Source organism: Neopsephotus bourkii, unplaced genomic scaffold (assembly GCF_033783945.1).
Source record: "Neopsephotus bourkii isolate Nb327-2 ecotype Australia unplaced genomic scaffold, CSIRO-AGI_Nbou_v1 NB_168, whole genome shotgun sequence".
In the NCBI taxonomy this organism is placed as follows: Eukaryota; Metazoa; Chordata; class Aves; order Psittaciformes; family Psittacidae; genus Neopsephotus; species Neopsephotus bourkii.
This window is the reverse complement of record NW_026900684.1, coordinates 6,551,169-6,570,053: the sequence shown is the minus strand read 5'-3', so window position 1 is coordinate 6,570,053 and position 18,885 is coordinate 6,551,169. Positions and strand designations below refer to the sequence as shown.

Genomic DNA, 18,885 nt, shown 5'->3' with positions numbered 1-18,885 from the left:
GCTATTCCCTGGTAACAAGGGGCAAGAAAAAAATAAGAGGGGAAAAAACCCACCTAGCTGTAGAAGTACAACAGTTCTACTTGAAAAAACATCAGTTGAAGTCTGAGATACTGGCAGGGTATCGTGAACAAATACACTATGATTACCCAGAGGAGGTAAGATAAAAGCCTGAATGTGTCTATTATTATGAATGCTAGCAAGCCAGAGATGCAGAGTAGGTGTTTGAATTTTTTTGGCAAATGTTTGGAACTTTATTAAATCTTTACTTTTAATGTAACTTTTAAAGGAGAGCTGTCCTGTAGCAACACTCAGTGTTAACCTGTAACAAACTTTCTTGAAAATGGAATGCATTACAGCCCTGAGATCTAGAAACTAGTAGCTTGTTCTTGTTTTGTGCTAACAGCTTAATCATTTCTGCTCCAAAAGTTAAACTCCAGATAGAGTACTATCAGAGGAAGAAACTGAGCTTCCATCAGCAAATTTAGGTGTTACTCAGATCAAATTTTTTGTATGTTGAGTTTAGCATCTGATTTTGCAAGACCATATCTCCAAATCCATCATCAGTAGAAGTTGCATAGGTAAAAGCACAACAGAGGAAGTATGTACAGCCAATTCTGTGAAATAAATCAAATCAGACTACTAGAGCCCCTTGTAGAAGTTCTCACAAAAAGTTTTATCTGTAACTTGTGTGTAACTTATGCAAATTACATACCAATTTTATATTGCCTGCTTCTCAATGATGTGATTTGTAATTCATTTAGACTTCTTCTGCATCTAATATTTATCTAATAAAATCACTTGTCATAATTGAATTGACAATTGAAAGGGGTGACATTGAAAAATTAATTAGTATTAGAAAATAAGTATAGGGATTTCTTTATGAAATCAAAAGGGAAAAGGCGTAAGGAGCCATAAGCATTCCAGATGATAAATTATTTTCTATGTAGCATTCAGATCTGTCTCTAAAAGATCAGCTTTTTTGTACAATTAAAGTAGCTGCCCTGTTTTTAGCTTTTTAGTATTGAAAATATTTTCTTTTGGTGATGGAAAGATATCAAGAACTTACTTTCCATGGCACTGGTACTTTTGTGGTACTTACGGATCTTAAGAAAGGTTTCCGAAAGATCAGTATAACTCTGGACAAAGGCAACAGTGAGTATACAATCACTGTATACTTAAAATTTAGTATTTCTCTGCATTTGTCTCCAACCCCACCCCTATTTTTCTCATAGAATTGACTGAAATGTGGGTAGAACCAAGCAAACATTTCTAAAAAAAAGAAAGAAAAAAAAAAAAAAAAGCTGGTTATATGAGCAAAGAGGGACTGGGACACTGATGACATCCAATATCTGAAGGGCTGAAGGGGGCCTAAAAGGATGCTGGGGGGGGACTATTCATTAGGGACTGTAGTGATAGGACAAGGGATAATGGGTTCAAACTTAAACAGGGGGAGTTCAGGTTAGATATAAGGAAGAAGTTCTTTACTGTGTGGGTGGTGAGGCCCTGGAATGGGTTGCCCAAGGAAGCTGTGAATGCTCCATCCCTGGCGGTGTTCAAAGCCAGGTTGGATGGAGTCTTGGGTGAAATGGTTTAGTGTGTGGTGTCCCTGCCCATGTCAGAGGGGCTGGAACTTGATGATCTTAAGGTCCTTTCTAACTCCAACTATTCTATGATTCCATGATTCTATGATTCTACGGTTATTTTGCAAGTTAACACTAGGGAATATGGGTAAATCATACTATGTAAGAAGCTTCAGGATAAAATGGAACTGAAAGGATGTATCAAAAAAAAAAAAGAGACTTTATTAGCCTTTACTGTTTCATTAGCTTTTACACTGTTGTATCAGGAGGTATGATCATCTTGATATCAACTAATGAAAGGGGTTCCTCTCAGTTGTTTCCAGATATTTAGCTTCCAGTTCCTAACAGAATTATTTTTATAGATAATCTTGCATTACCTGCTTTTAAAAATCATTCCATTTCTATTACATCAGTCCTCAAGGTTATTTGTTGTTTCCTTTACGAGATAACAGTTCTCTTCTGTATTGGAGTACCTCCACTTACATTGTGTCATCAATAAATTTCATCAGCATGCTCCTACTATTTTTTTCTGCCAAGACCACTAGTGAAAGTATTAAATCACATAACTAAAAAATCAGGTTCTGCAAAACTTCTCTATGTCTGTCTTTCACCACTTCCAGCAGGTATCTCTGCTTTAGACAATTCCTCACCTAAATTCTATTACCTTGAGCTCAGTTAATGTGTCATTTCATCAGTTTACTAATAGTGATGGGTGAGAGCTATTGCATTTTCTATTTCCAGAAATAAAACAGGAATTTTATTAACGGGCGGAACTGGGTTACTTTAACATGATTTACTTTTGGTGCATAAGATACATATTGAGTGGAGCAAGTAGGAGACATCTAAAGAAAGAGTACAAGGAGCATTTCTGGGCAACTCTTCCCTGTATATTCTCTCCCCACCACTTGGCAGTGAGTGGCTGAAAGTGTTGTAATGTCAGAGTTCAGATTTGAGTTGTTATAATTAATGGGTATCAATTAATCCATAGGCCTTTTGAATTCATGCTTTTGGGCTGTATAATCTTGTGATGGCAACTTGCACAGTTTTTTTTTGTTTAGCAAATCTTTGCATTTGTTTGTTAGAGTTCTGTTATGCTAGTTGAATTGAGAGATCCCTGTTCTAATGTCATAGTCGTAAGAATTCCCTATATATCATTATATAGGCCTTTATTGTATCCTTCAAATATCTGTTTTGCAAGCGGAAAAACTGGTTGATTCCACTTTCTTCCATTATGGAGCAACTTCAAAATTCTTCCATTTTCTTCCTATCTTTTCTGCCTCTTTCCTAGGTTGGATGAATTTTTTTGAGATGCAGTGATCAGAAATTCAGTGCTCAACATGCATATACAGTGGGTGAATTTATAGCACTAAAAAAAGTTTCTTGCTATGGGGCTGTTTTGGTTTTTTTTCCTCTAATAATTTCTAATGTTTTAATGCTGCTTTTTTGACTGAGACTTTAGCTGGTACTTTTAGAGAACTAATCACAGTGACTCTTAGGTTCTCTTTCTAACCAGAATTTAGAATCCACCATTTTGAACTTCTAGAAAGGGGCATTTATTACCATACGATTCCCAGTGATACCTTTTCACTCATTCTGCTTCTGTGTACTATTCACAGCTGTTTCAAACAAGTATCTCTCTCTCTTGAAGCAGTTTACCAGAGATAACTGTTGAATTATGTGCTCCTGAAGAGATTCCCCAAACTTTTTTTAATAAAGGATGTCGCAGTATAATAGTGATGCACTTTTTAAAAGAACCTTAATTAACAGTGTTGAGACACAGCAAATTACAGCGATGTAAAATTGCAACCCTAACACTTCAATGCTACACAATTGCCATGGAATAAGTAATCTTTATTTGCTTGCTCTTTATGAGAGGAAGAGAGAGAGAATATCTTTAAAAATCATCATCTTAAGGAAGGAAAAATAGACTTGCAGCCTCAATAGTTACATATATTTTTCAATAGAGTCATAGCATTGTAGAATACCAGCTTAGAAGGCACCCCAAGGATCATCTGGTCCAACCTTTCTAGGCAAAGCATGGTCTAGACTAGATGGCCCAGTACCCTGTCCACCCACATTTTAAAAGTGTCCAAAACTAGGAAATCCGCCGCTTCCCTGGGGAGATAATTCCAATGGCTGATTGTTGTCATTGTGAAAAATTTTCCTCTAGTCCAGTTGGAATCTCACCAGGAGTAAACTTGCACCCATTACCCTTCATCTCTTCCATGTGACTCCTTGTAAAAAGGGAGTCTCCATCTTCTTTGTAGCCACCCTTTAAATACTGTGACATGGTGATAAAGTGCCCCCTGAGCCTTTTCTCCAGGCTGAAAAACTCAGCTTTCTCCATTTTATCTCCTAGAGCAGGCTTCCCTGTCCTTTTATTATCTTTGTGGCCTTTCTCTGGGCTCTCTCCAGCCTGTCCATGTCTTTCTTGGATAGTAAGGACCAAAACCGAACACAGTATTCCAGGTGTGGCCTGAATAGAGTGGATAATGACTTCTTTGTCTGTGCTGGTGATGCCCTTGTTCATGTAATCCAGTATCCTGTCAGCTTTCTTTGCCAGAGCAGCACACTGTTTATTCATATTGAGCTTACTGTCCACCAGGACTGCCACAACCCTTTCCACACAGCTGCTCCCCAGATGGGTTAAGTCCCAGCCTGTGCTGTACTCCTGGATTATGTTTACCAGGTGCAAGACCTTACACTTGTTCTTGCTGAACTTCTTAAGCTTCTTGTTAGCCCACTCTTCCAGCCTATCCAGATCATCCTGTAGGGTGGTTTTCCCTTCCAAAGTGCCAATTTCCCCATTCAGTTTGGTGTCACCACAAAAATTCATCAGGGTAGACTAGATTCCATCATCCAGATCATTTGTCAAGACATCAAATGGTGTTGTATCCAGTATTGATCCCTGGAGAGCCCCATTTGTGACCCGTTGTGACACATCAGTTTCTGTAGGAAGAAACTGTGGGAATCCATATTGAAAGCCTTGGAGAAATCCAGGTAGACAGTGTCCAACGTTCACCCCACATCAACTGGGTGAGTTACTTTACTATGTAGCTGAGTGAAAACTTGCATACAAAATAAACTTCAAAGAGTATTAAAACTAAATTGTCTTGATTTCACTCCTTCAATTTCTATTCACTTCACTTTCTAGTGTCACCTACATCTAAATATATTTTTTTTCAGACTGCAAATGCTGTGGAGCACACATGGATTTTTGTTGGGTTTACAATCTGGGGAGGAGTTGTGACATTTTCAGGACTTCCTATTTATTGTTATTATATACATATATATATATATAGTATCTAACTAGCTGATTCAGATTAGTAGGAAAACTTTCATTAATAACAATGGAGAGTAAATCCATAATCCATATAAAGCCATGCTCTTTCAGCATGTAAAATGAAATTAAATGCCATGCCATTTATGCCATGTTCATTGACTGTAGTTGTTTTGTTAGCAAGGTATGTTCAGTACACCGTAGTGCAGACACCTGTGTTAGGTTTCTAATTCTGTAATGTGCACATAAGAATGAGACCTTATCTAAATATCCTTTCAGACATCATTGTTTTCCCACATTCCAGCTGAACTCATTAATTCTTGCCTATATTCGTTGAGTCTGTATTGAAAAAAGTTAATCAGATTTTGCTTTCTTTTACAGGAAAAATATGAATTTCTTCAGACCAATAAAAAGACATAAATTGGGTATAGTCTGTGAGCAAACTTTTTCAGAATACCCATTTTCCACTGAGGCAAACACTGTATTCTCATCTTCTTTTCTATTGGTGTTTTACTCAAAATAATGTGTACATCTCTAGGGTAAAAAAAAAAGTATATGTTTGCTATTAGGGGAATAGAAATTCTTCCAGTAAAAATCATAATTCAAAGGCAGAAGCATTAGTACTTCAGGGTAAACAATGAAAGCTGTTCTTTGATGTTCCTGTCACTGCAGACTGGAGGAGGAAGCTGAAGACTTCAGTCTACCTAATGTGGCATTTATTATTGGTTTTTGCACGTAATGTATTGTGATGAATCACACACGTGCATAACTTGTTCTAGGTTTGCTCTAATTATCATAGATCATCTTCATAATTTGCCACTTGCAACCTAATATATTATGATAGTTGAAGTAATATGTTCTGGTTATAATTGGTTGCCCACTATTGATATGGGTAATGGATCTCTCCTGTGAAATACAAACAGTAACTAGATGCACAGCATGCAGGTGAGTTAAGTACCCACACTACCCAGAAATCAGCAGGTATTCTTCATGACTTAGTCTCCAGATATATTTTTTCTGGAAGCTCAGCATATCTCTAATTGCAATTATATTTTGTGTCCATCTTGTCTCAGATCTTAGAAAAGGGATTTCTGTGTATAAATATTTAAATATGAAAGTAAAAAGCAATACCAAGCACTTTTCTGCAGACTTAGAGAAATATAACTGGCATAGATATTTTCATAGAATTCCCATTTACATTAGTAGATTTGGTCCTGAGGATAATTCACATCCCAAAGAGGAAAATCAAATCTGTAAACTGGAAACTGGGAGCTACATTTTGACATGGCAAGTCTTCATATTGTATGTTTAGTTCAGTGTCATCAATAGCATTAATAAATCAGTGGATTGACTGAATTCTGAAAGGATTGTAGCTCTTGCACAATAAATTGATTTTTTTGTTCTCCACGTGAACACAGAAACACTGTAGTTAAGTGCACAGTTGGTGTAATATTGACCTTTTTCCTCCTCATATTTAGTTGCTGTGTGTTCAAGGTTGACAAGGGCAATTATATCCCACCAGTCTCTATCAGTAACCATATTTATCTAGGGTACTGATTTTCCCCAAAACACTTCTTGGATTTTAAGGCCTGCCCTCTTTTACGTGTTCTCTTCAAAAGTTCCAGAATAAGACAGAGACAAAATGTACATCTTTGCAAAGTACTATTGAGAAGTTTGATAAAAAAATAAAATATGTGCTTGAGGCAAATGTTTGCAGATCAGCATAAGCTTTTTAAGTATTTCACTTGGTTTCTTTCAGCAAATTCAGTTATAGGTGTTGAAGAGCAAACTGTCAAAACCTTTAAAGGCTTAGCCTCTCTTCTCATCCTTACTGTTTTACACCTTTCTGAAAAGACTTTAAAAAAATAAAAAGAAGTGCAAAGAACATTACATCCAAAACCACGTACGGATTTAGCCTACGGTGATTAGTTTTAGTGAACAAGGTCTCATTTGACTTTGTATATTTCAAAAATAACTTTGACTAGGATATTACTTTTGTGACATCCATTGCAAGAAATCTCCAAAAAGAATAAATTACATTATATTCAATTCATTTTTATTTATTTGAGGCTTTTATGTTACCTCTGAGATACATGACATAGCAGTTTTCACTGAATTTTCTGCTCTGATTCCAACCTGCCTAATACTGACCTGATCACCTACCAGACAGTGATTATATTTCTGCATAGCTTGCAGAATTGGTGGAAACACATAGCAAAATACAAATTAAATTATTCATAGGAAATCCAATTTCTCATTACAATAGAAATGGATAAATAGATATTACACAGATAATACTTAGATAAAACATGGTAGAGAAATGAGACAACTTAGGATTTTGGAGGGGAAGAAAAGAGTTTGATGTTTTAGAGTAGCATTTAAGAGACTGTTTGATCATATGTCTGGTGTACGCATGGATCTGGTGAAATCTATGTACCATCTTCAGTGATGGCAGCTGGAATGAGGGAACAAAAAACACTCAAAAATGTTGCATGCTTGAACTGGGATCTTAGTTGTGAAATACTTGGTATTGCAAACATTTGTTTTCAGCATCTTACTGGCTCTTGTTATAAGTACTTCCTTTGATGGGCCAAAATTTAATCTCAGACCTGATTAAAAATATTAACTATTGATTAATCTATGATAAAATAGAGTTCCTTTAAAAGCCAGACTCTGTTTAATTAACAATAATTTGAGATTTTAGATGGCACAGACCTGAATATTAACATTGACAACTGGCTTTCAAATATATTAGGTTTCTCTCAGAGCTGTCAAAATCTATCTCGCTAAGCATTCAGCAAAAATCTGGTAAAAAGCTTCTTGTCCTATCATTCCATGCACATTGACCATTCTCAGCTTTGTGTTCATCATGATCATCAGTAAATGTTTACCATGATCTAAACATACAGAATCAAGGGAGCGGTAGAAAAGTGGTCTATGCATACAATCATAATGATGATACAACTTAATCTAAAGTAAGTGTGAAGATGTAGTCTTTACATTCCTAAAATTGTCTTCATATACAGAGTCATCTTCTGACTTCTCAAGAATGTGCAATGGTAATTTTGGACGAACAACCTTGCTAGATAGGATGCATTTTTCATAGTGCTGACAGCAGCAAAACTTATTGTATTCCATGTAAACAGAAAACATTCATGTTTTTAAGGAATAAATCCAAGTTGAAAAGATAAAGCACATTGTGGGTTTATGCTTATCCAAAGCTTTTTGAGAAGTTAATTATAAGTGCAGAAATTGATGTAGTCTTGTTCACAATAATTTAAGCAATTAAATATTGCAGTCACTTTTAAAATATTTTACCTCTACCACTGTTTTTCTTGCACGTTTACTCTTTCATTCTAATCAGAAAGGTTCAGTAGTTATTTCACAGTGAAAGTGTGGTTTGTATTTCTGTTTGTTTTGGATAGTGGGCTCCGTGTATCTCAGGATAAAGTATTGTGAAGTTGAAAAAGTTGCATCGCATGGTTGAACAGTAATTGAATAAGGAGGTCCGTTGTTCAGAACCACCAGTACTTACAGCGTGACATTCATATTTGCTACTAGTTTAAGCAATGTCAGATTTTACATGAAAAGGGGTGCACAGTGCATTAATTACCTGTTTTTAACATGTTCTGCATTGTATAACAGGGAGACCTGTTCTTTAAAGTTACTTTTTGCTGTCTTACTTCTCCTATGACACCAATTATTATAAGCATGTATGACAGGTAATTGGCATCTTCATAGCTGTGAGGTTGCATCTCAGCAGGTTTTACAGTAATACTGTGAACATGAAAATAGTATGTTAAGAATCTGTTCAATGGAAAGGATATAATAGACTTAGAAAATGCACTAAACAATGTTTGACAAAAAAAGTCACTCATGAGAAAATGCACTAAACAATGTTTGACAAAAAAAGTCACTCATGAGAAACTTCATAGTTTCTAAGTAATGACATTTTAAGATTAAAATGTTACGTATTCCAAGGCTGCCTTTCAAAACTGTTGCTCACATTTACTGTCACGAGCTCTAGGGGATGTACATCACTGTTAATAACCAAGTTAATTAACAACATGTTGATGTTCTGTAGAGACCATATAGATATATTTCTGTTCCAATTAAATAAAAGCTACATGCTGTGTAGAAGGAGGTCAAGCTTTATTACTAATATACAGTTATGTTACTGGGTTTTACTGTGACAAGCTTATAAAATAATGCATATGTATAGTGTGCTGGTTTTGTCACAATATAAGAAGTTTGTACAGAACATGATATATGTTATTATGAATAACATGTATAAATCTATAGATTTATACAAATATATGCACATATATGACTAGCTATACATAAATACAGTATTTAATAGGTACTTGTTCTATGCAAACTTTTCTATACAGACTATATCATAGAATCATAGAATCACAGAATCACAGAATAGTTAGTGTTGGAAAGGACCTTAAGATCATCAAGTTCCAACCTCCCTGCCATGGTCAGGGACACCTCCCACTAAACCATATCACCCAAGGCCTCGTCCAACCTGGCCTTGAACACTGCCAGGAATGGAGCATTCACAACCTCTCTGGGCAACCTATTCCAGTGCCTCACCACCCTAACAGGAAAGAATTTCCTCCTTATATCCAATCTAAACTTCCCCTTAAGTTTTAACCCATTACCCCTTGTCCTATCACTACAGTCCCTAATGAACAGTCCATCCCCAGCATCCCTATAGGCCCCCTTCAGGTACTGGAAGGCTGCTAATATGTATTATTATAGTTTTATATGTATATATAAAAACATAGTTATGTATAAAAACATATATATTTCTATAAAAGCATTCTTTAATTATTATTTTTATTTTTTATATGAATTGTACCCAAGTGGATTTACCTGGACCCAAGAAATGTGTTCGAATTTTAGACAGTTGTTTACTGTTCTTAATAGCAATGCTGTGATCTCTGGTCTCCAGTTCTGCACATGGCTGGGATTATGGTAGCAGACTACTGCTGCAGTAGATTGTCAGGTCCATTCATTCATACTGAATGAGGCTGGTGCTGAGAACCTAGCATTATTTATTCTCTGTAGAATAACAGCAAATCTTAGCTGTTGCTAATTCATTTGTTACCAAGAACTTTGGATCAATTGTGCCAGTGATTCAACTCAATAAACTAGTAAATAAAAATGCCCTACATGATCTTTGGCTCAGGACTCTTTCCAGCTGTGTCTAGGGACATGACTCAAAAACAATTTACAAAAGAGCACTACTCACAAAGAAGGATGCTTCTTTGAAAGGATAATAAATGTCTAGCCCTATCCCGTCTGTTCCATTTAACTTACCAAAATCCTATGTGGAGGGTCACATTTTGTGAGAAGGTTTCTACCTGCTTTGTTTCTGTGCCCTGAATTGCTGTTTGTTAAGTAACAGCATCAGCTCTACCTTATGTTAGCTCCTTCTTAATTTACAAACACTTAAGTCATTCTTACTTAGGGTTTTCAAGAGTCCTTACCAACAAACTTGGAGAGAGAATGTATGGAAAAACTCACTACCCATTTTTACCATCTCCACATACAACTGAGTGGAGATGAAGTTCCAGTTCAGTGTCCTGAAAGTGAAAACTTATTTTCTGGTGTGCAGTGTATTCTTCCCCAGTTCAAATCAATGTGTGATGTCTCATAGATGTTAACATAGCAATATAATCCCTCAAGTTCCAAGTTAAGACCCTTTAAAGTTGATAGTCAAAGAAATAGATGTGCTGGATCATTTCACTGTTTTATCTGGCAGGCAGCAGTAAAGTTTTATGAGCTTTTTTGAATCGCTTATACATAAAATAGCATTGATGGTGCACCACCTCTTCTATTTTGCATTTTTTCCGTGGGATGAAAGGTTCTGTCTCAGTACGTATAATAAATATTCCACTGACTTCGTGTGGGTGTTAAGCAAGAATCACTGTCTCTGATGGATTGCTAGAACCTGATGCCATTGTGCAATCATATATGTCCTGTCCCATGAGGATTAGGACCTGTGGGAGACCTGCTGCCTCTTGGAAGGGCAGGTGAGTCCAGGCAACTATATTGCTGCCCTGCTGTCAGGACTAGGGACATGGTATATGACCTCCAGTTGTCTACTTCTAGAAGCTACTTAGGAACATTCCGATAATAGTAACTTCCACTTCCTTTTCTGACACGGCAGATGTGGGGATTCTTGTACCAGGTCTGTTGGGAGAGTTTGTGCATGAGCTGAACTACTATAGATTAGGAGTCCAATTTTTGAAGTTTAAAATGACTGATCACAACTCCTCTGCTAAATAGTACATTTCCCGTTAAAACCAGCAGACTGATAAATCTGGCTGATTCCAGTGAAGCTGAATGATTCTACACCTGAGCACCTCAGAAGGACCTGATCACGGATGATCCTCCATTGCTATTTGTTGGACCTTAACTGGCTGCTATTTTCAGTTTTCCTTCCTGAGTTTCTGACGGCAGCACTCTTTGATCATGCTTCAGTAAATGAAGATCAGAGCATCAAAGGGAGTTAAATATGTTGGCACTGAGTGTCGTCAAGCTTGACTTTCAAGTGTGCAATGCTAAGAATATATTCAGAAATACGAGTGAAGTGAATCAGGACAGTTAGGCACCTAAGAATTGAAATCATGAAGGGAAGAATTTTGAGCACAGGGTCACCTAAATTTAAAAATAGGAAATATTGAAGAGAGCAGAGTTATATGAGAGCAGAGTTCCTTTTTCTTGAATTTAAATATCTATTATTGACAGTTGTGAAGTCATTGCTCATTAGCTGACTCTCCAGAGGTGAATGATTAAATTCCTGCAACTGATCATGCATATAGAAAATATAAGTATGAATTTTAAGCTTGTTGCCATAGATCTGTACACATTAACATTTTCAAGTTTACCTTCAAGCTTCTTTGCTGTCTGAGCTTCAGAATTCCTGAAGCAGACTATATAGAGAGCTATGGTGCACATATACTGATGACACAAATAGTGATGCTTAGACATTAGGAAATTAGGCACAAATGGGGGGGGGGGGGCTTGTATTTGCTTTTATACTTGTTTATAACAAGTATGTAGTTCTCACATGGTGTGAATAAATGATTTGGTAACTGGTCACCATACATTAGAGCATTTTTAATACTGAACCTTTGGTTTTCCAGTATCTTGCGCCATACTGCTACAATGGTATTTTAGTATTTAAGCTTCTTTCATGTTTATATTGACTGTACTGTCAAGCTATGTGTTCATTTATATATATTTATATATATAAATATATATATTTATATATTTACATATTTATATATAATTATAAAATATATTTCAAAAATTTAATAAAATGTGGAATGTATTTAAAATTAATATTCTTATAAAATAGATTTGAATTTAAAAAATACATCATTTACAGACTAGGGCATAAACTCAAGGTGAAGTGTGGTGTCTCAATACCCTCTTTTTTCAGATTGTAGAGCCAATCAGTATCATGATCTAATCTAACATGCACTCAGATTTCATCAGAAGCTAAAAATAGGATGCTTATCTTGTTCTTTAATCTCTGCCTGTCACAAGTTTGAAGACAATATTAGGAATTATTTTGCTGGTTGGTGTGCCCAGTAGGCAGCCAGGCCCCACACAGCCCCTTGCTTACTGCCCCAGGTGCGGTGGGAAAGAGAATCAGAAAGGTAAAAGTGAGGAAACCCATGGGTTGAGGTAAAGACAGTTTAACAGATAAAGCAGAAACTGTGTGCTTGAACAAAGCAAAATAAGGAACCGGTTCACTACTTCCCATCAGTAGGTAGATACTTAGCCTTTTCCAGGAAAATGGGTTTCATCATGCATAACTTATCTGGGAAGACAAACACTGTAACTCTGAATATCCTCTATTCCCCCTCCTTCTTTCATTGCTGAGCACAACCTCCTATGGTGTGGGATATCCCTTTGGTCAGCTGAGGTCAGCTGTCATCACTCAACTCCTTATGCACCCAGTCACCTGTGGGGCACTGTGCAAAGCAGAAAAAAACATGATGCTGTATAAATACTGCTCAGCAACATCTAAAACATCACTGTGTTATCAACTTTGGTTTGGTTACAAATCCAGAACAGAGCCCCATACTAGCTACTGTGAAGAAAATTAGCTCTATCCTACCTTTTAGAAAGAAAAAAATACCAGAAAATGCTGAGCTTTTATACTTCACCTATTTTTCTTGAAAAAAAAAAAAAAACAAAAACATGTTGATCAAATGCTCCTTCACCCTACATTTGTAAAATACTGAAATCATAGTGAAATGAAAAAAAACAAAATTGTCATGGAGAAAAAGTATTTACACAAATGTGGGAAGCGTACTTCTTTTTTTTTCGTATTTGATCCATTATTGTAAGTTGTTATCACTTGCAAAATTGCAGCATTATTAAAGGCTCAGTGGAAAATTGTGTAGACAGTTTGGATTCTTGTTTGAAGAGGAGTTCTAGAAACCCAAACTGTTGTGCAGTTCAAGACATACTGTACTTTCTTTTCCCTTCCCTTTTTGGCAGACAGTAAAACGTGAGCATAATTGGAATGTAAAAAAGATAAGAATGAAACACAATTTTCAGATACTGTTATTATTGTCAAGGGCTTTATTCCATGTATCTATTTAATTTATTAATGTTCAGTCTTTATGTGTGAGATACTCCTGAATTCCTGATTATTAAAACAGAAAATCATTTTATAGTTAACTTCAGAACATTGTAAGCTGGTAACATTTATGAAAAATTCTGTCTGAAAATAGCTCTTTGTATATATTCCTGGTGTCATTCGGTTTAGTTTTCTTTAAAAAACAATCATTATCTTTTCCATATGTTTTATGTTTATTACTGTTGGATTCATTGGCTTTGCAAAGCTATGGTGGGGGATTTATAATATATTTGCTGGTGCATATATCAACAAAATTGCTAAGTTGCGGTTGAGAATTCCTATCATCTGTGCTAAAGCTAGGAAGACCTTTCTCCTAAAATTTATATTAAATTTTCAGGACACATGATCAGTTTTTCCACAGTAACAGAAAGGAAAGAACATTTTCATGTGTGTCCTGAAGGAACGAGACGTGAAAGTAAATGAGGTGCAATGAACATGCATCTCCAAAATGCCATTTCTACATTTGGTATTCAACAAACAATCAACGCCTCCGTATGGTTCAAAGAAATAAAATTGTGTTTTACAGTTTAGTAACATGTCAGTCCAGCAACAGCTATAATAAGTATTTTATTATAGATAATCTGCATCTGATTTATATTTTATGAAAGATACCCAGTTTATGAACACAAAGTATACCACAATGCAAAGAGGAAAATAATGGTACAGAAAAAATATATTATCATCTAATGTTTAGATTTTTGAAGTTCTTGTGTATTTTGTAATAATAATTAAACATTTTAAAAAATATGCCTGATGATTAAATTCTTCATAATTTGTTCTCACTGCAGATTCCTGGATCATCAGAGACCCACCAGCATAACCCCATATAGGAAGCTGAAGGTAAGATGAAACATCCCACAGTCTCAAGCTCCAGTGGGACCTGTATGTTTCATCGGTAGTTTTTACATGACATGTAGTTGTCTAACTGACAGAATAGAGAAAACTACAAAATTACAATAGGCTAGTATGTGCTCAGTATACAGATTGACTTACCCGTTATCAACAATTGATGCTGCTGTATCTGATTTACTGTTGTTGCAATGACAGCGTAGGTCAAAATATAAAATGGGATCAATTCATGTAGCACTAACATTAACAGATGCGAGTGTTTTGTTTGAGAAGGAAGATCCAAGTTGGTAAATTCTCTACCCTGTTACCAAACTTGGGAGTTACACAAGAATATAACATAATTGAATAAATAATGAATTCTCAAAATGAACTGTTAAATTTCTGTGAGACTTATGAAGTCTCCACAGGAAACTACTGTTGCCTATGTCTGCCATATTGCGATTTTTTTTATGATGCCTCTCCTTAGGTTAATAATTTGCAAGTGTCATTTGCTATAACCTCAACTCAGCTGAAAGCATGAAAGGTACCAGAACTCTGTCGGTGCACCCTTGGAATTGTTTGTATTTGGCAGCAGTCTGGCTGTGAGCAAATCTGAATCTCTCTGATCAGTACTTCCTTAGTGACTGTACTGAATTGAACAAGTACCTGGATTTGGGTTTGTTTTCCCTTTGGTTTTAGCTCAGTGATTTTTCTCACTGGTAACCAAAGTCAAGTAATTTAAAGCTCGTGAACCTCATAGAAAGTGTTCATTTAAGACCATATTCTGCATCTTGTGACACCAAATGGAAAGTGTGTTCTTCTGTATGACTACAAAAGATTTTAGAACAGCTATCAGATACACATTCTGCTCATTAATGTTTGTACAGTATCCTGCCTTAAAAGAACTACAGTTTCCTAGAGCAAGTAATTCAGAATTCGACTACACTCTTCAAGTTTAATAGGTTGAGCTCTTTGAGTTCCCCTACCTCCTCCTGATTGATGGTTTGTTTCTTCTTTTAATACAAAATTCAGTAAAATTTCCCACAGTGAAAAGGGTCTTTTAATTATAAAACACCAGCGTGTGGGAATGATTCAATTTACACATCAAAAAAGTTCAGTTACTTGACCATAATTTATTTTCTGTGCTGATCATTTACAGACCACAGATTCTTCTAACCCCCCTCCCCCCAGCCGTTCTCTCTTGCTCTCTCTCTGTGTAAAAGAATAAATATCTCAATAACCTGGAAAAGTCTTTAGATATTGTATCAGTCATCAGAACTACAGTCTTCATTATGAGCCTTTTTTTTTTACCAGCTTTTATCCCTTTCTCATTTCCTAGCTGTGCTGTCATATTTAATTTAAATATGTTCTGTAATTGCTGAGTAATACTTTTTCTTTTTTTTTCTTGACTCTAACAAAGGAACAGTGTAAGTAAGGAGGGGTAGAGCTTCTCACTCGTGGAACTGGAAACATAAGAAATGTTACCTTAATAAGATATTTGCAGTTCTAATGTTGCATACAACACAACTGAGCATTATGGCCTTTTTCAGTAGCCATCTCCAGCACTATAACTTGTCTCCTGCAGGGGATAATAAAGGTCTAAATTTAAATTATTTTCCTTATTTTAGTTTAAGGCTTACTTAATTAATACCAAAATTGAGACTTCCTCTATGCAGTCTTAGTCATATTTGTTGGTTTATTTTCAGAACATAGCTTAGGATTTGCATTGGTAGGTATAGCAGCTTTTAATGACAAAGCTTTGTAGGTTCTGGATGTGATTTTCCTAGCAAAATCAAAGAAGTTAATCTTACTTTGCACTCATTACACACATAAGAGAAATAAGCAGTAGAAATGTCCAGAATATCATTTATACAGATAGTTTTAAATATATTTACAAATATGTTCTTATATTTATTTTGGTTTTAATCAAATGTGGTTTGTTACTGAAAACTATTAGATTATATTATGTTCATTTTATAATACAAAAATACCCATACAGAATTGTAGATATTATATAATTTATTCTAGATTTTGTATATAATTTCGGTATTCAGCTGTGTACTTAGCAATATTTATATGTTGGCAATTTGTTGCAACACATATACATAGGCAAAGTCTAGCTACTGAAATAAACTGTTGCTTCTTTTCTATTTTAGCATTTAATTTAGTCTGTTTTCCACTTCAAGAGAGTTGTAGGAACTCTAATAAAACATGTCAGACTTGGGGCAGAGGGGCAGTTTTTCAAATTCTTTTCAGCTATTTGAAATGTGCTTCTCCTTTACCTTGAACTAAGCATTTAAACTAAAATAGCCGACACGCATATGTGTCTGTAGTGTCCCTATGAGAGAAAAACTCAAAGCCTGTTTTTTTAATATCTGCACCTGCTGCTGTTTGGATATGCTTTTATGTAGAGACACATACATATCCCTAACACAGAGCTGGTGCAGCACTGTGTTTTTGAATTTCAGCCTGGGAGCAGAGCTGCTAAAGAGAAAAAAAGACTGCTACTGCTGAACCCAGGACACCCTGAATAAGACTTACGAGCTGAAACTAGTGTGTGCTTGTAAAACTAACCAATGTAAAATGTTATCTTCTATTGCCCATTTACTCATTACAGGCTAAAGGAAGCTAGTAATTCTATCAGTTTGATTTTACAAATTTTAATTTCCATTACTGCAGTTTCCACTAATTCACCTGAACCTTACTGTACTCAAATTCTTTTCAGTAAAGGGAACAATTCAGTGCACATGGGGACAGCAAAAATCAAGATCAATGAATATAGGCACAGATCTTTCCAGTTCTTATTATTATTCATACAGTCATACATCTTAATAATAAGTACACTTGGCATTTATTTCCAAAAGCTAATATTTAAAATTCTTTATGATCTCTGAATGTACCTCTGGATCCTCCATCTGATTGGCATGTTGTGCTAAGTAAATGCTCACATACGTGATCTTACAGATATGCGTGTGGAAGGTGGATTGTACTTTCATTATCAAAAAACCACTTATTCTGGTCTGTGTTTTTTGTAATGCAGTCAGTTAATTGAACTCCTCTGTTCTTCTGCATCAGTATACCCAAAGCTACGAATAGGTAGCATTTTCAAATGATTCCCAGGGTTGGTGCACTATTCAAACAGTGTGTGTCCTGAAAGATACAACCAAGCAGTCTGTACTCCTGCTGGTGGTGCAGGAGGAGTCCTGTAATGATGCATCTGGTTCTTCTTCGGCTTTTTTGGTACTTCCCATAATGACTTCCAGGCCCGTTTCATTTACCGAGTAAGCCCTGTCGTGTTTGCTCTCAGTAGGTCTGTGAACCTACAGTTGTCAACAGTTTTCAACAGCTTATCTCTCAACCATATCTATTAAAAAAGTAATCATAATAATAATAATAATCCTGGTGTCAAGAAGGTCTCTATTGAAAGCAATTTTAAAATACTTTTTAAATGTGTGTTCTTCCAGATTATTTTTTATAACTATTTACTAATGTAAACAAAAACCTAAAATCAATAACCTTGTACAAAACTTATTAATTTTGATAGTAAAGTAATTTAAATTTAATTTTATTTTTTTTTAATGATCATTTATTTTCAACTTCTCTTTTCTGGCTTAAATGTTAGCCTTTTGGTTAAATTTGTATTCATGACAGTCAAATGGTGTTGTACACTGTGTAAAAGGTTGATATTTTAGTAGAGGTTTCTATATTTAATAGATATCCAGATGATACGGTTTTGTGGCAGAAGTTATTATTGTCACAACCTTTTTTCCTTTTTGCTTTTTTCTTGTCTTTCCCTAACAATCTATGGAAGTGTTGGATGTCAGTAAGAGTACAATATTTTCACCTCAACACAAAGCACTTATGGCTTCCACTGTGTTGTGTATATTTTTGTACACCCATGAAATTTTTCATTTAATGAATAGGGATTACAGTGACTTAGTCTCTCCTGTTGTAACTTGACTCTGCTTATGCACTTAAATGTGTCACAGCATCTTGAGTCTTCACGTTGTTGATACAAGAATTGGAGCTGAATTCCCTGCTGATAGTAGACCCATCTCCCTGCTACAGCACATAATCTATTTTTTGGTTTTGTTGGGGTTTGGAGGGTTTTTTTACAGCTGTGCATCTCTGTGATTACTGTTTAAATGCTGATATGATTCCTCCTCATTACTAACAGGTCATCGCTATCTTTGACAAGCTGCCTGTACGTGTGAACTGTAGAGAGGCAAGCCAGTGGAAATATTTTTTTTAAGTTGTTCTCAGTAGAATGTAAAGGTATTGTACTCAGTCAGTTACAGAGACCTGCATTATTGGATAGATGTTCTTATATTTTCAGACATTTCGAGCCTCTTACACAAAACTGCAGTGTTTGGCATGTAAGTTTTAAATCTGAGAAGTGATTTCTCAAAAAAAAAAAAAAAGGAAATAAAAAACCAAAACCCACCAGTATCTGAGCTACCAGTAAGCATTGGCAAAGACGAATTTGAAAGCTCCTTTGCCTTGAAAGCTGACGTCCCCATCTGAAA

At 35.6% G+C, this 18,885-nt stretch overlaps 1 protein-coding gene across 1 annotated transcript in view; it reads left to right on the top strand.

Annotated features, from left to right (window-relative positions):
- TENM3 (teneurin transmembrane protein 3) overlaps window positions 1-18,885 on the top strand; it is a 1,300,329-nt gene that overhangs the window by 818,774 nt on the left and 462,670 nt on the right. The window contains exon 7 of the mRNA XM_061372205.1: window positions 14,320-14,371. The gene's annotated coding sequence lies outside the window, so the exon portion shown is untranslated. The remainder of the gene's footprint in view (window positions 1-14,319; window positions 14,372-18,885) is intronic.